This window comes from Leptonotus elevatus, chromosome 2 (genome assembly GCF_054856555.1).
Source record: "Leptonotus elevatus isolate MCC_2025b chromosome 2, RoL_Lele_1.0, whole genome shotgun sequence".
Taxonomy (NCBI): Eukaryota; Metazoa; Chordata; class Actinopteri; order Syngnathiformes; family Syngnathidae; genus Leptonotus; species Leptonotus elevatus.
The window spans coordinates 43,695,723-43,708,880 of NC_141240.1; the positions used below are offsets into that span (position 1 = coordinate 43,695,723).

At 41.3% G+C, this 13,158-nt stretch overlaps 1 long non-coding RNA gene across 1 annotated transcript; it reads left to right on the forward strand.

Moving 5' to 3' along the window:
- Nucleotides 1-3,467: 3,467 nt before the first annotated feature.
- On the forward strand, nucleotides 3,468-13,111 carry LOC147180148 (uncharacterized). The gene is made up of 2 exons (XR_015094131.1): nucleotides 3,468-4,463; nucleotides 11,341-13,111. It is a non-coding gene; the product is annotated as an uncharacterized LOC147180148 (long non-coding RNA).
- Nucleotides 13,112-13,158: the final 47 nt, after the last annotated feature.

Below are 13,158 nucleotides of genomic sequence, written 5' to 3' on the forward strand. Positions count from 1 at the left end.
TGCACGCAGGAGAGTGTTACAAAAAGAAAAACTGTCGTTGAAACATCCACATATTTGTAAATAGCACCACAGTTGCACACATTTGTAAATAGTTTGCCAAATTGTTGTCAAATTGTTACACTGTTGAATGTAAATAAACGTATTTTCCTATCAAAAAACACTTTTTCATTCTTGGTGGTAGTGTTTTATAGAAGTAAAGCACTATTTAGGTGTTTGTGGCATCATTCATGGACAAAAAGAAGTGTCAAATTCACTAGAATGCATGAAATAATATCGTTTCACTAAAAGCTTGATTTCTCCGTATTTTGGTCCAACACAGGCGAAATTGGGTCAAACTAACCATTTTCTATTGTTGATTACTAAAGAACGGAATAAGGTAGAAACAAACTCTTTTTTTCTGATGAAAGATGAAAGTCCAATCTTTCATTTGGTAGTACGTGTGTTTCCATAGTCCAAACAGAACATTTTCTGTGGACCTTGAAAATCAGTCAAAATGCTTAAATCGGCTGGCACTGGCGGCATCCCTTTTCTGAAAACGTCTGGCAGTCAAAGAGTTAAAAGACGTTCACTATGTTTTTTTTTTTTTTTTTGGGAAACGGGTGGAGGAAAGCCTTGGGCAGCTGTGCTGAAAGTATCAAGCAGATCTGGTTAGTATAATGACTCGTTTTGGCCCCTAGATGGCAGCGATGACTCTCTTTGCACAAGGTTGGATGGGCCGCCCACCGTGGGCGTCAGTAGAAGACGTGAGGCGGAGCTAGAGTGTTGAGGAGACAATGGCTGATGAAGCCACAATGGCGACCGGTTGCAAGCATCTCACGCTTGAGCATTTTTTTCAAAGACGGAAAGCATCGATCAATACTAAAAAGCGCATTGATGTTGACGATGATGATGACTCCGAGCTTGACGCCAAAGTTGGAAGCCTTGACGCGACCGTTATGATCACGTAGTAAGCCTCACCGGCTAAGCGCGGCTAGCGCTGCTAACGCCGGAAAACGCGCACAATAACCGACCGGGTACTTCTACACAATCGGACATTCGAGAGTTGTCGAAAAGCATCGACCAATGCATTGATGATGATGATGATGGTGAATCCCGAGGTTGACGCCACAGTTGGACGCGGCCTTTATTCTCACGTCATAAAGCATCACCGGCTAGCGCTGCTAACGCCGTAGCTGCACAAGTGGACATTTTGTCAGACAATGAAGTCCCCGAGTCCAATGCATATTCATCGGAGGAGCGGGAACAGTCTGATCACGGAGAAGACAGTTTCTGTACTACGATGCCACCATGAATGGAGTGGATAAGATGGATCAGAACATCTACCACCCGGTATAGCAACTGAAGGACATGAGGAAGCCAGACGTAACACCACCGTAACGTAACCGTAGCATGATCCTGATATTAGACTTGATGGCAACACACACTGCAGTATATACTTGCTATTCCCCGGAAAAAACGGCCGGCAAGAAAGTGGAGCACGCGAAGAGGCAATCTGTTGTGCAAATGCTGTTGCGTCTCCTTGCACGCAGGAGAGTGTTACACTAAAAGAAAAACTGTCGTTGAAACATCCACATATTTGTAAATAGCACCACAGTTGCACACATTTGTAAATAGTTTGCCAAATTGTTGTCAAATTGTTACACTGTTGAATGTAAATAAACGTATTTTGCTATCAAAAAACACTTTTTCATTCTTGGTGGTAGTGTTTTATAGAAGTAAAGCACTATTTAGGTGTTTGTGGCATCATTCATGGACAAAAAGAAGTGTAAAATTCACTAGAGTGCATGAAATAATATCGTTTCACTAAAAGCTTGATTTCTCCGTATTTGAGTCCAAAACAAGCGAAATCGGTGGAAACTAACCATTTTCTATTGTTGATTACTAAAGAACGGAATAAGGTAGAAACAAACTTTTTTTTTCTGATGAAAGATGAAAGTCCAATCTTTCATTTGGTAGTATGTGTGTTTCCATAGTCCAAACAGGACATTTTCTGTGGACCTTGAAAGATCAGTCAAAATGCTTAAATCGGCTGGCACTGACGGCATCCCTTTTCTGAAAACGTCTGGCAGTCAAAGAGTTAACTTGTGGTTTCTTCGTGTCCTAAATTAGCTATTTAATATACTGTCGGGGTGGCATTACGATAATGGTGGTAGAAAATATGTAATTTCAATAAAAACGTCGATAATGCAAGCCAAAATGTCAAAGGGAAGTAGTCAAGCTCGCGTTCACGCCACCATGTAGGCAGACTTCAAAGTCAAATCCGGCAAGGCTGTTGCATTGGTGTCAATGTATTATTTGGCCAGCTTTATTTTGAAGTTTGCCTTAGAGTAGGCGCCGTGTGTTTGCGCCTTGGTGAATTCCCTGACATGAATGACGGTGCTGTCAGCACACAGCTCGCAATCGCACACACAAACACACACACCGAGAGGAACTTACTCGTTAACATACATTTTAATCTTTTTGTTTTGGTGGAAAAAGCAAGTCTTTTCAAATCAAAGGGCTCAAGTCCGAGTGAAGTCACAAGTCATTGTTGGTAAAGTCAAAGTTACCATTTTTGTCAAGTTGAGTCTAAAGTCGTCAAATTCATGACTAGAGTCCAAGTCACATGACTAGAGTCCAAGTCACATGACTAGAGTCCAAGTCACATGACTCGAGTCCACAGCTCTGGTTAATGCGCACTTGGCTTATTCTCTCTAATCACCACACTCTCGGGAATAAAAGCTAACCAAAGTTGGCAAACAAGACGAGTTCATGACAACAAAAAGTCATTCATTGGCAGTGTTGGGAATAACGGCGTTTAAACTAACAGCGTTAGGTAACAGTTTTTTGTTTTCATAAACGGACTAATCTAACGAATTATTCTCCCCGTATTTGAAACGCCGTTATCGTTATTGTATGTGAAATGCGTTGCGTTACAATTCATTTATGAGTTTCAAGGCTCGAAGTAAACTAAGACGTTGTGCAGTCGTGTGTGGCTCTTTTGCGGAAATCTTGCTCTGAAATGTCATTTGCACACAATTAGAGGCACTGCTGTTGTCGGACCTCATCACAATAAAAGTGTCTTGACAGCTGAAATGTAAAGTCACTTTTATTTTGGAGGTGCCGCGGGAAGCGTGTCACGGCGCCTAGAAGTCATTCGTGAGTGACAATCCAAATAACAGCTGAGATTTGCCAAAAAACGGCCGCCATGAGCGATTTTTTGGGGTGACAATTCGGTTCCACCAAGAACCATTAACATTGCGACTCCACAAGCAAGCACCATATTTGTTACACGGGTTGTTGAGTGTGTGTGAGAGGACAATAATGACCTCACCTTTCAATACAAAGACACAAATTCAAAGCACTCGCTTGTCCGTGGACTAGACAGTGCAGCCTTTGTAATGCACAAACTGACGTTGTGATTGACATTTGCGGGGCGCCTGTCGTCCGACTCATCATCCGGGGCGCTCCACTGCGTGCGACTCGAGTCGCTGACCAGTTTGCTGTTTTGTCTCCGTGTTGTTTTCAACTGTTTGTTGTTGGGACCCGTATGGCTGGTAACGGAAGAATTGGACAAGAAACAAGCACATTAATCATGGGAGCAGTGTGGGAAATGATTGCACGTTTTTGTGTGATGATCTCCTTTGGTCAACTCGTGTGGACAAGGCAGCCAACACGGAAGTTATGATGTTAGTCCCGGGAGAATTTCTTTCAGTCGGGAGTTCCTGCTATCCTTTCAATCATCTCTGCATGGCATGGTGCAAGCATATATTCAGACTGAACTTTGCAGAACAAATAAGAGGACGAAACGTCGGAAAAGGGGACCACGGGGAAGAGTCGCAAACTTCCACAGCTGCCAACAGTCCTTTTGTCTAACCTGCAGTCCATGCGGAACAAGCCGGATGAGGTGGAGGCTTGGGTGAGGCTCATAGCGGAGGGAAGGGAAACGTGTCTCCTCGCGTTCACTGAAACGTGGCTCGGTGAAGTAGACCGGGATGAGGAGCCGTCACCGAGTGGCTTTGGAAGCCCATTTGGAATGAACCGCTCATTTTGAGATTACGCACCCCGGACATCCAACTGCTGCCCATCTCTCTCCGTCCTTATTATCTGCCACGGGAGTTTCAGCAGTTGTTTTTTACGGCCGTTTACATTCACACGCGTCACTCACAGGCTCGAGAGTCCATCTGCAGCCTCATATTTTAATTGCTACAAATCTTATTTGAAGATACCTGCTCAGTTTTTAGCGCTGCTTTTAGACTTTTTAACAAACAGAATCCAGCAGGTGTTGGTGAATGGACATATGTTCAGCACCAGGCTTTCCAGTACAGGGTCACCCCCAGGGTTGTGTCCTTTGCTTTTCATCATGTACACAGACCGTTGCAGGACATCACAGGAAGAACATTTTCAGATGACGCCGCACTCTTGAGCCTTCTTCAAGGGCAAGCCTCAGATCATGGCCAAGCCTTACTTGCATTTGTCAATTGGTGTGTAGATAATTTCTTAAATTTAAATGTACAAACGACTAAGGTGCTAACAATAGATTTTAGGCGGAATAGTGGTATGCCTTAAGGAAACCACTATTCATCAGCTAAAAGGAGGAGATTCCGACGCACGCACGCGCTCGCAGTTCAAGGCTCGAGTGGTTCTGCGAGTGGACACGTCAACTGTCGTAGATCAAAAGGTCGCAGTGAAGTGACGGCCGTGACGTCACCCACGTGACATCTGACGCACACAGAGTTCAGCGCCAATCAACTTTATTTACTTTGAAACAACACTATACAAACTGTTTGTACAAGCAGCAAAATTAGTCAGGGCCTTTACTAAATCAGCCAATAAAGGCTTTTCTGTTGATTTTGAGGAGAAAGGTATGAATAATTTTGGACGTGCCACTTTTTGTTAAAATGTCTGAACTTAGTGGAATACTCATTATTCAGCTAGTCACACACACTGTAAACAAGGCATACACTTCTAAAAAACAATAAGCATACATACCTTCTTGTTAACATTTTTGTTCAAATTGATGTAGAAATGTCTGAAAATCCCGATGTTTCTCTCTGAACTCTTTCGTTGTGACTCACTGATTTTGCTGGCCCCTGTGAGAGGAGGACTGAAATTACCGTAATGACTGTACTTTTCTGTAAAGCGCAAGGGCTTAACTTTCAGACACCATTGACATTTTTCAGAAAGCACAGATGGTGCCAGAGTTACGGTAATCCAAAGTGCACCTACGGAAATGTGCCACCGGCGGCACGCTCAGTAACAAAGTGTTACACAGTAGCATTTTTAGACTACAGAATTAAGGAAATCGAATTAGCTCTTGGCATTCTTCCTAAAAAACGGGACAAATTGTGTCCTGGGAGAGATTTGTATTTTTCCCAGGACAGTTGGTATAAAAGCTTATATGGCGTATATCTGCGAACAAAGCTTTTCACACATCTGAGAACTCCGTTGAGATCACGATTGACGGATGAACATCTGCAGCAGCGAGATTGGATGTGACAAGAACGGAACCTGACATTCAACTTCTCACCAGCCAGATGCAGGCCCACAGTTCACACTGTTAACATTATTAACATTGTTTTACTGTTTCAATTTATATTTTAACCGTTTTGCTTTTTTGAGATATATAGGTTGAAGCAAGCGGTTTTATTTTGTTTTTGGGACGGGAGTCTCTCCGCTGTGAAGCAATCGTTAGATCATGATGGTTATTTTATGAATTTTGAGAGGAATACGGATAGACGCGGGGGTTTTACGCTGCCGCTAAGCAATCTAGAGATCATGATAGTTATGCGCGCCTGCTAAAATATAGCAGTAATAAGAGGTCAGGATGACGCAGCGGATTTGTTTTTTGCCGCCGTTGATCGATCGAGAGATTACGTGATTCGTTATTTATGTATGTTAAATGTCTGCTATGTGTGTATGAGTTATGGTTGTCTGTGGTTATTCTTGTGAAAATGTTTATTTTGAGGTGAGGAACGAGTAACGTTGTCGAATAAATTTAACCTATTGAACTATCATACTACAAGTGAGACGTCACTGAATTGATAAATATTAATAAGACTTGAATATAATAATAACTAAAGAGGTGAATAATTAAAATAAATAATGGAGGGCGGTTTTGATCGCGACACCGAATGGTTTGACCTAAAAGTACTTCCGGTTCATAGTCGGAACTTATTCTTGGATGTACAAGTTAAGTATGCTTCCGAGGTTTCAGTCGGAGCCATGCCCGAAAAACATCGACGAAAAATGAAAATATTATTGACTGATTGGATGACGGCTTGCTGTGAAAAAGGTTGGTTTCCACCGTTGACATCCGCGGTTTGCTTGGTATCTTTGATGAAAGCGGTGAAATTGGCATGCGTGTAAAAAACCTTAATCGCTGGACAAAATTTGTACGAGAGACTTTTGTATTTTCTTTAAATGGTAGAAGAGTCAGACGAAATTGTAAAAAAGTGGATTGAATGAGGAGAAATGCTAGAATGTTGGCTTTGGGCAGTTCCGTTAAAATAGCTCGGATGGCTATGATAGAAGCTGGTGATGATAAAGTGGCTGATTTTGATGCTAAACTAACAGCTCCAACGGCGTATGCTGAGCCGCTTACGGGAAATATGTTTGAAGCTATAAACCCGTTTACTGAATTACTATACAATACTGCTATTTAGATGTTGTAAAATTTGTAGGCGCCTATATTGACTTTAAATGGCGGTAATCTCATTGTGGATTGGAATGGTGAAAATTGTGATGCGAATCCTCGACCGCATCGATCTGTTTTGCAGGCCGCGGCTGACGGCTTGGCAGCTGGCGTAAACGCCTCTGTGAAACAATTGGAGAAAAAATTAGACGAAATATTGGCTATGAAGGATGACCCGCAGGAAAAATTGAACCAGGCGGAAGCTTTTAAATTGGAACTGACTAGACACGCTGAAGTGCCCCAGGTACTTCGTAGCAAATGGCGTACGATTCTTTCTCGCTTTGAAAAAGCTGTAGACGACGAATTGACAGAACAAAACCGTTTATTAAAGGCGGAACGTGACGAATTGTTTCGACAACGTGTACGTGATATGACTAATGAAGCTTCTAATGCATTGGCGAATAGCGATCAAATTGTAGAACTTCAGAAAAAATTAGCTGATCTGATATGTGCCTGCAAAAGTTTGAAAAGTTGAGAGAATTGTTGAGTAATTGTATGAGACCTAGATAAAAAAGGTGGGGGCCACCCTGGTGGATTGGGATTTAACTGGGAGTGAGAATGTATTAATGAATATTTGTTTTTCTTCAATATCTTTAACTGTATGTTTGGTGGTGTTTTTGAGTAGATAAAGACTGGTGTGATAATGGCGTTTGTTTTTCGAATGGGAATGTGGTAAAACAGGTTTTGCGATGTGATAATGCTAAGATTTTTTCTTTTTCCCTCTTCCTCCCCTGTGTCTCAAATGGGGGGGGGGGCTTTGTGTGTGTGAGATAGGAGTTAGAGTATAATGTGTCCTCATAATGGAGTTTTTCTCTTTTCTAGGTAAGAAAAGAATGATAAGAAAATAACAACAGTATTAAAGGAAATTGCTGAAATCTTGTAAAAAAAAATTAGATTAGATTTTTTTTAGTGACTGAATAGAAAGTCTTTAAAACTGTACTACTTTTGATACAGAAAATAAACTTATTAACTTTCTCTTTTCTAGGCAAGTGAATAAAGAAAAATAAAAGAATAATAGCATTTTGTATCAAGCTATATTGAGTTAACATAATTATACCTACATCTGTACAGCTGTGGCTAGATTTAAGATAGTGGAATGAGTAATGGAAAGTAATAAATGTTTTTAAAGACAAAATAATTATAATAATTTTTAATATTTGTTTTTTCTCTGAGTGTGTCATTTCAGAACGGATGCTAAAGTTCCAAAGCAGATGGGGGCTTGATGGCCCTCACTGATTACAACCTGTAAACGGGATACGCCCCCAGCTGCTGCTACATTGTATTCGCAAGTATTTCGAGTAGCTATTTTGAAGGGCATTCCCAAAAAACAAGCTATTGTATCGTTGAAACATTTTTGAGAAAGTAGGAAGTGAACTATCTTGCTATGATCTCATCTTCCTCTGTCTGTCAGTTGAGTGCATTGGATCAAGCAGGTGCATTCATGCAACCTCCAGCGTCTGGGTGGACGTGGCAGAGGTCAAAGAGCTTCACGCCGCAGCAAAGACATTCCCCTGTGCCATACCGACAATGATGGTGCTCAATTTCACAATGCCCAGTGACTGTGCACAAGACTCGTTACAGAGACATCTCCTCATCACTGCTGCCATGATTACGGCTGTTTTGACTCCAGTGAACATCTCAATGCCTGCTTTGAACATTGCCTGAAACATCCGCCGCCCTGCCATCTGCTGGCCAGGACTGAACATTGACTACTCAAAGCTTATGGTCTCATCTGGGATGCGACACCTCCGATCATTGATATGGTGAACTGGTTGTATGCAAGGCATTTTAATGTGTCGGATGGGGAGATGTGATCTATAGCAAGGTATTTCAGGAAATTGAAAATAACATATGTGAATTTGAAATAGGATGATTGGTAAAATTTATTTCAATCTTAACTCTTTGACTGCCAGACGTTTTCAGAAAAGGGATGCCGTCAGTGCCAGCCGATTTAAGCATTTTGACTGATTTTCAAGGTCCACAGAAAATGTTCTGTTTGGACTATGGAAACACACGTACTACCAAATGAAAGATTGGACTTTCATCTTTCATCAGAAAAAAAGAGTTTGTTTCTACCTTATTCCGTTCTTTAGTAATCAACAATAGAAAATGGTTAGTTTGACCCAATTTCGCCTGTGTTGGACCAAAATACGGAGAAATCAAGCTTTTAGTGAAACGATATTATTTCATGCATTCTAGTGAATTTGACACTTCTTTTTGTCCATGAATGATGCCACAAACACCTAAATAGTGCTTTACTTCTATAAAACACTACCACCAAGAATGAAAAAGTGTTTTTTGATAGCAAAATACGTTTATTTACATTCAACAGTGTAACAATTTGACAACAATTTGGCAAACTATTTACAAATGTGTGCAACTGTGGTGCTATTTACAAATATGTGGATGTTTCAACGACAGTTTTTCTTTTTGTAACACTCTCCTGCGTGCAAAGAGACGTAACAGCATTTGCACAACAGATTGCCTCTTCGCGTGTGCCACTTTCTTGCAGGCCGTTTTTTTCCGGGGAATAGCAAGTATATACTGCAGTGTGTCATCAAGTCTAATATCAGGATCATGCTACGGTTACGTTACGGTGGTGTTACGTCTCGCTTCCTCGCGTCCTTCAGTTGCTATACCGAGTGGTAGATGTTCTGATCCATTTTATCCACTCCATTCATGGTGGCATCGTAGTCCAGAAACAGTGTCTTCTCCGTGATCAGACTGTACCCGCTCCTCCGATGAATATGCATTGGACTCGGGGTACTCTTCATTGTCCGATCGAATGTCCGCTTGTGCAGCTCCGCGTTTTCCGGCCTTAGCAGCGCTAGCCGCGCTAGCCGCGCTAGGCCGGTGAGGCTTACTACGTGATCGTAAACACGTCCAGGCTTCCAACTTTGGCGTCAAACTCGGAGTCGTCGTCGTCATCATCATCATCATCAATCTGCATTGGTCGATGCCAACTCTCCATCGCCCGATCGAATGTCCGCTTGTGCAGAAGTACCCGGCCGGCTATTGTGCGCGTTTTCCGGCCTTAGCAGCGCTAGCCGCGCTAAGCCGGTGAGGCTTACTACGTGATAGTAACAGGCCAAAGCTTCCAACTTTGGCGTAGAGCTCGGAGTCATCATCATCGTTGACATCAATGCGCTTTTTAGTATTGATTGATGCTTTCCGTCTTTGAAAAAAATGCTCAAGCTGAGCTGCTTGTAACCGGTTGCTTGGTCAAGCCATTGTGGCTTGGATCAGCCATTGTCTCCTCAACACTCTAGCTCCGCCTCACGTCTTCTACTGACGCCCACGGTGGGCGGCCCATCCAACCTTGTGCAAAGAGAGTCATCGCTGCCCTCTAGGGGCCAAAACGAGTCTTTGACTAATCAGATCTGCCTGATACTTTCAGCACAGCTGCCCAAGGCTTTCCTGCACCCGTTTTTGAAAAAAATAAAAAAAAACATAGGGGACGTCTTTTAACGTCCTCGGCGCCCTTCCCTAGGTTTATGCTAAACGTTTTATAACGTTTATGGCAGTCAAAGAGTTAATTACTCTATTTTCCGTTACTTGATGATTATTGGGTTTAGCCTACTAAATTTTTGCCTATTTTCTTGGGAGCATTAGTTTCTGAATCGGCACAACGGGAATTTAACAAATAATAGCGAGTTTGTTGGTTCATTTTGATTTTTTACATTAATGTGTAAAATAACTCCAATTTATGTTATTCTTTGTAGAGACTCCCCTGTTGTGTTATTTTCGGCTCTAATTAAAATATGCTTATTTTACCCGTTGAGAAGGTATATATTTGTAAGTTTCGTGTAATTCGTAACCTGAAATAGATTAATGTGGCTACCTCTATTTTTTTCATGACCCCAAAGTCCTTATATACTGGTGTCTTAAATTGTATCTATCTGTGCTCATTTTAATTGTAGTGACCTGAAGCTCTCTGTCTCTCTCGTTTGCCTCACAATCGCCTGATTTAAAGGCTTTTGTTATTTACGACGTCTTTTGCTGATAGCCATAGTCTGGTATTCCTTATTTATGAGCTACAAAGTCTCACTATGTACTCCCTTTGAAATACCATCTGTTTACCGCTATATCTTTGATGATTTTATCTTGACGTGTTTGAAAAGATCAGAGTGGATCTTTGTCAAAAGGTGGGTGTGTACACATGATAGTTCATGTTTAAAAAATTAATTAATGTAGACGAATTAGTAGATTAAAAAATGAAAAGGTTGCGGGGTATCGGCCTATACCCCAACTGACTGTGATTCTGAATGTGATAAATTCACAAGAGGAGGATCAAGATGGGACAGAAAAAGTAAGTTTGAGAGGAGACAATAATGAAGCATATAAAACATTTGATTAATCATTACATACTATTATATGGGTTTCCTAGAAAAAATTTGATCAGACGATGGAACCCATTTGAAAAATAAATATTTATAAGCTCTTTCTGTTGTATTAATGAATGTGCGAATGTCATTAAACTCAGTCAAAGGCTGGGCTCTATTTCAATGTCACACAAATAGACCTTTTCCTGTTCCAACAGCACAGGACCTACGGATCTTAATCAAATAACATTTACTAATCCCAACTAACAAAAACTACCAGATGCTCTTTCAAAATAAAGAATATGTATGTTTATAAGTGACTAAATGAAAATGTTCTGCACCCAGAGGGTCTGGATCCCAGGGGGTGATGGAGAGGTTATCTGGAGTTCAAATGAACAGAGGAGGGGGAGAGATCATTCCACATCTTGTCTACAAGGCCGCTGGATCCATCCCAGGCTCATCAATCTCACCACCTCAGACCGGGAAAACAACATCTGCTGAATCCAGTGCCCGGTTGTCGAGTCAGAGGACATCATTCAACGGAGATTGAGTGAAGTGCCCTTTTTCTTGGGCATCATTCCACGAAGAGTCACATTTGCGGGCAGAATAATCCCGGTGACAAACAAAAGGACCTTGGGCAGTCTACCCTGAGGTCCTGGAAGAAAAAATAACTAACACGACACTCTTTTCATTCAACAAAGAACTTCATCACGAGATGGCTTCGAGGCGGGAACGCATTTCCACACGCTGTCACATCATGACACTTTTTCTCATGTTGATGTTGATTTGATTTGGTATTTCTGTAACCCCCTTGCTCCAACTTTGAGCGTAACTACAAATGATTGATAATTGGGAACCTAAATCTCCTCCTTCTTTTCAGAGAACCAAACGGTATTCTTGGCAAGAGAAGAATGTCCCCACCTACATTGATGCAATTGGAGTACCAAGAGTGTGCCAGATGAGTACAAATTAGCTGATCAAGTACTCTCAGGATTCAAATCTCTAATTTGCTGGTGGTGCACCATTAACAAAAACGTAGATAGAATTAATTATGTACATTATAATGTCCAAAGGCTAGGAAATTGGACTCAATCTGGTTTTGAGGCTGTACGCGGCCAGTTCGCTGCCACATCTTTGATGATATTCCAAAATCGAATTGCACTAGATATGTTGCTGGCAGAAAAGGGCGGAGTTTGCTCAATGTTTGGAGATCAGTGTTGCACTTTTATTCCTAACAACACTGAACCATATGGAAGTTTAACCATTGCAATTGAAGGACTGCGGACACTCAATAAGAAAATGAAAGAGCATTCCGGTGTGGATACTTCTGTACGGGATAATTGGATGGCTGTATTTGGGCGCTATAAAGCTCTAGTTTCCTCAATTTTGATATCTGTTGCTGTTTTCGCTGCTTTGTTAACCACGTGCGGGTGTTGCTGTATTCCATGTATTCGTTCTCTTTGCCAAATAATTATTACCACTGCTATTGAAAAACAGGACGTACAAAATAAGTCGTCTTATATGATGGTTGCTTCTGCTAACCCATTCATGCCTACTATTGCATCCAATGTGGGGGATGAAGATCCTGCTGGTATTTTCCTCAAAAAAAAAAAATGTTTAAATGTTTATTGTGGGCTATTTCGAGCCCAATTGAAGGAATGTTAACATTATTTTACTGTTTCGATTTATATTTTAACAGTTTTGATTTTAGTTAGAGCTGTGTAATAATAAGACAACAGTTAATTCAAATGTTATTCAATCTATAGTCCATTGTTCTCTTCTCTGGGAAAGGAATGTCTAGTAAGGTTTCTGAGTTATCTAAATGAGGAATGTTTGGAAGTCTGTCCATAACTTATCTGGTCCAGGAGGTGCCGGGACAAATAATTTTCCTACATCTGGAGTGGACTAAGATACGAGCTGAAGATTTATTATCTGTTTTTGTATTCCACAAGGACACAAGGACAGGAGGGGGAGACTATTTTCTGTAAACACCGTTTTGTATAAGGTGGGATGAGCCCAGAAGGAGGGCACATTTGGCGACCACTTCTGATTCAGTAAGGGTCCTGAATGACTTTAGAAATTTCTAAATAAAATACTTGCAAGTAAAGCCTCTTCACTATGATCTCAACTTTGAGTTTTATTTCAACACGCAAGAAAACAGAA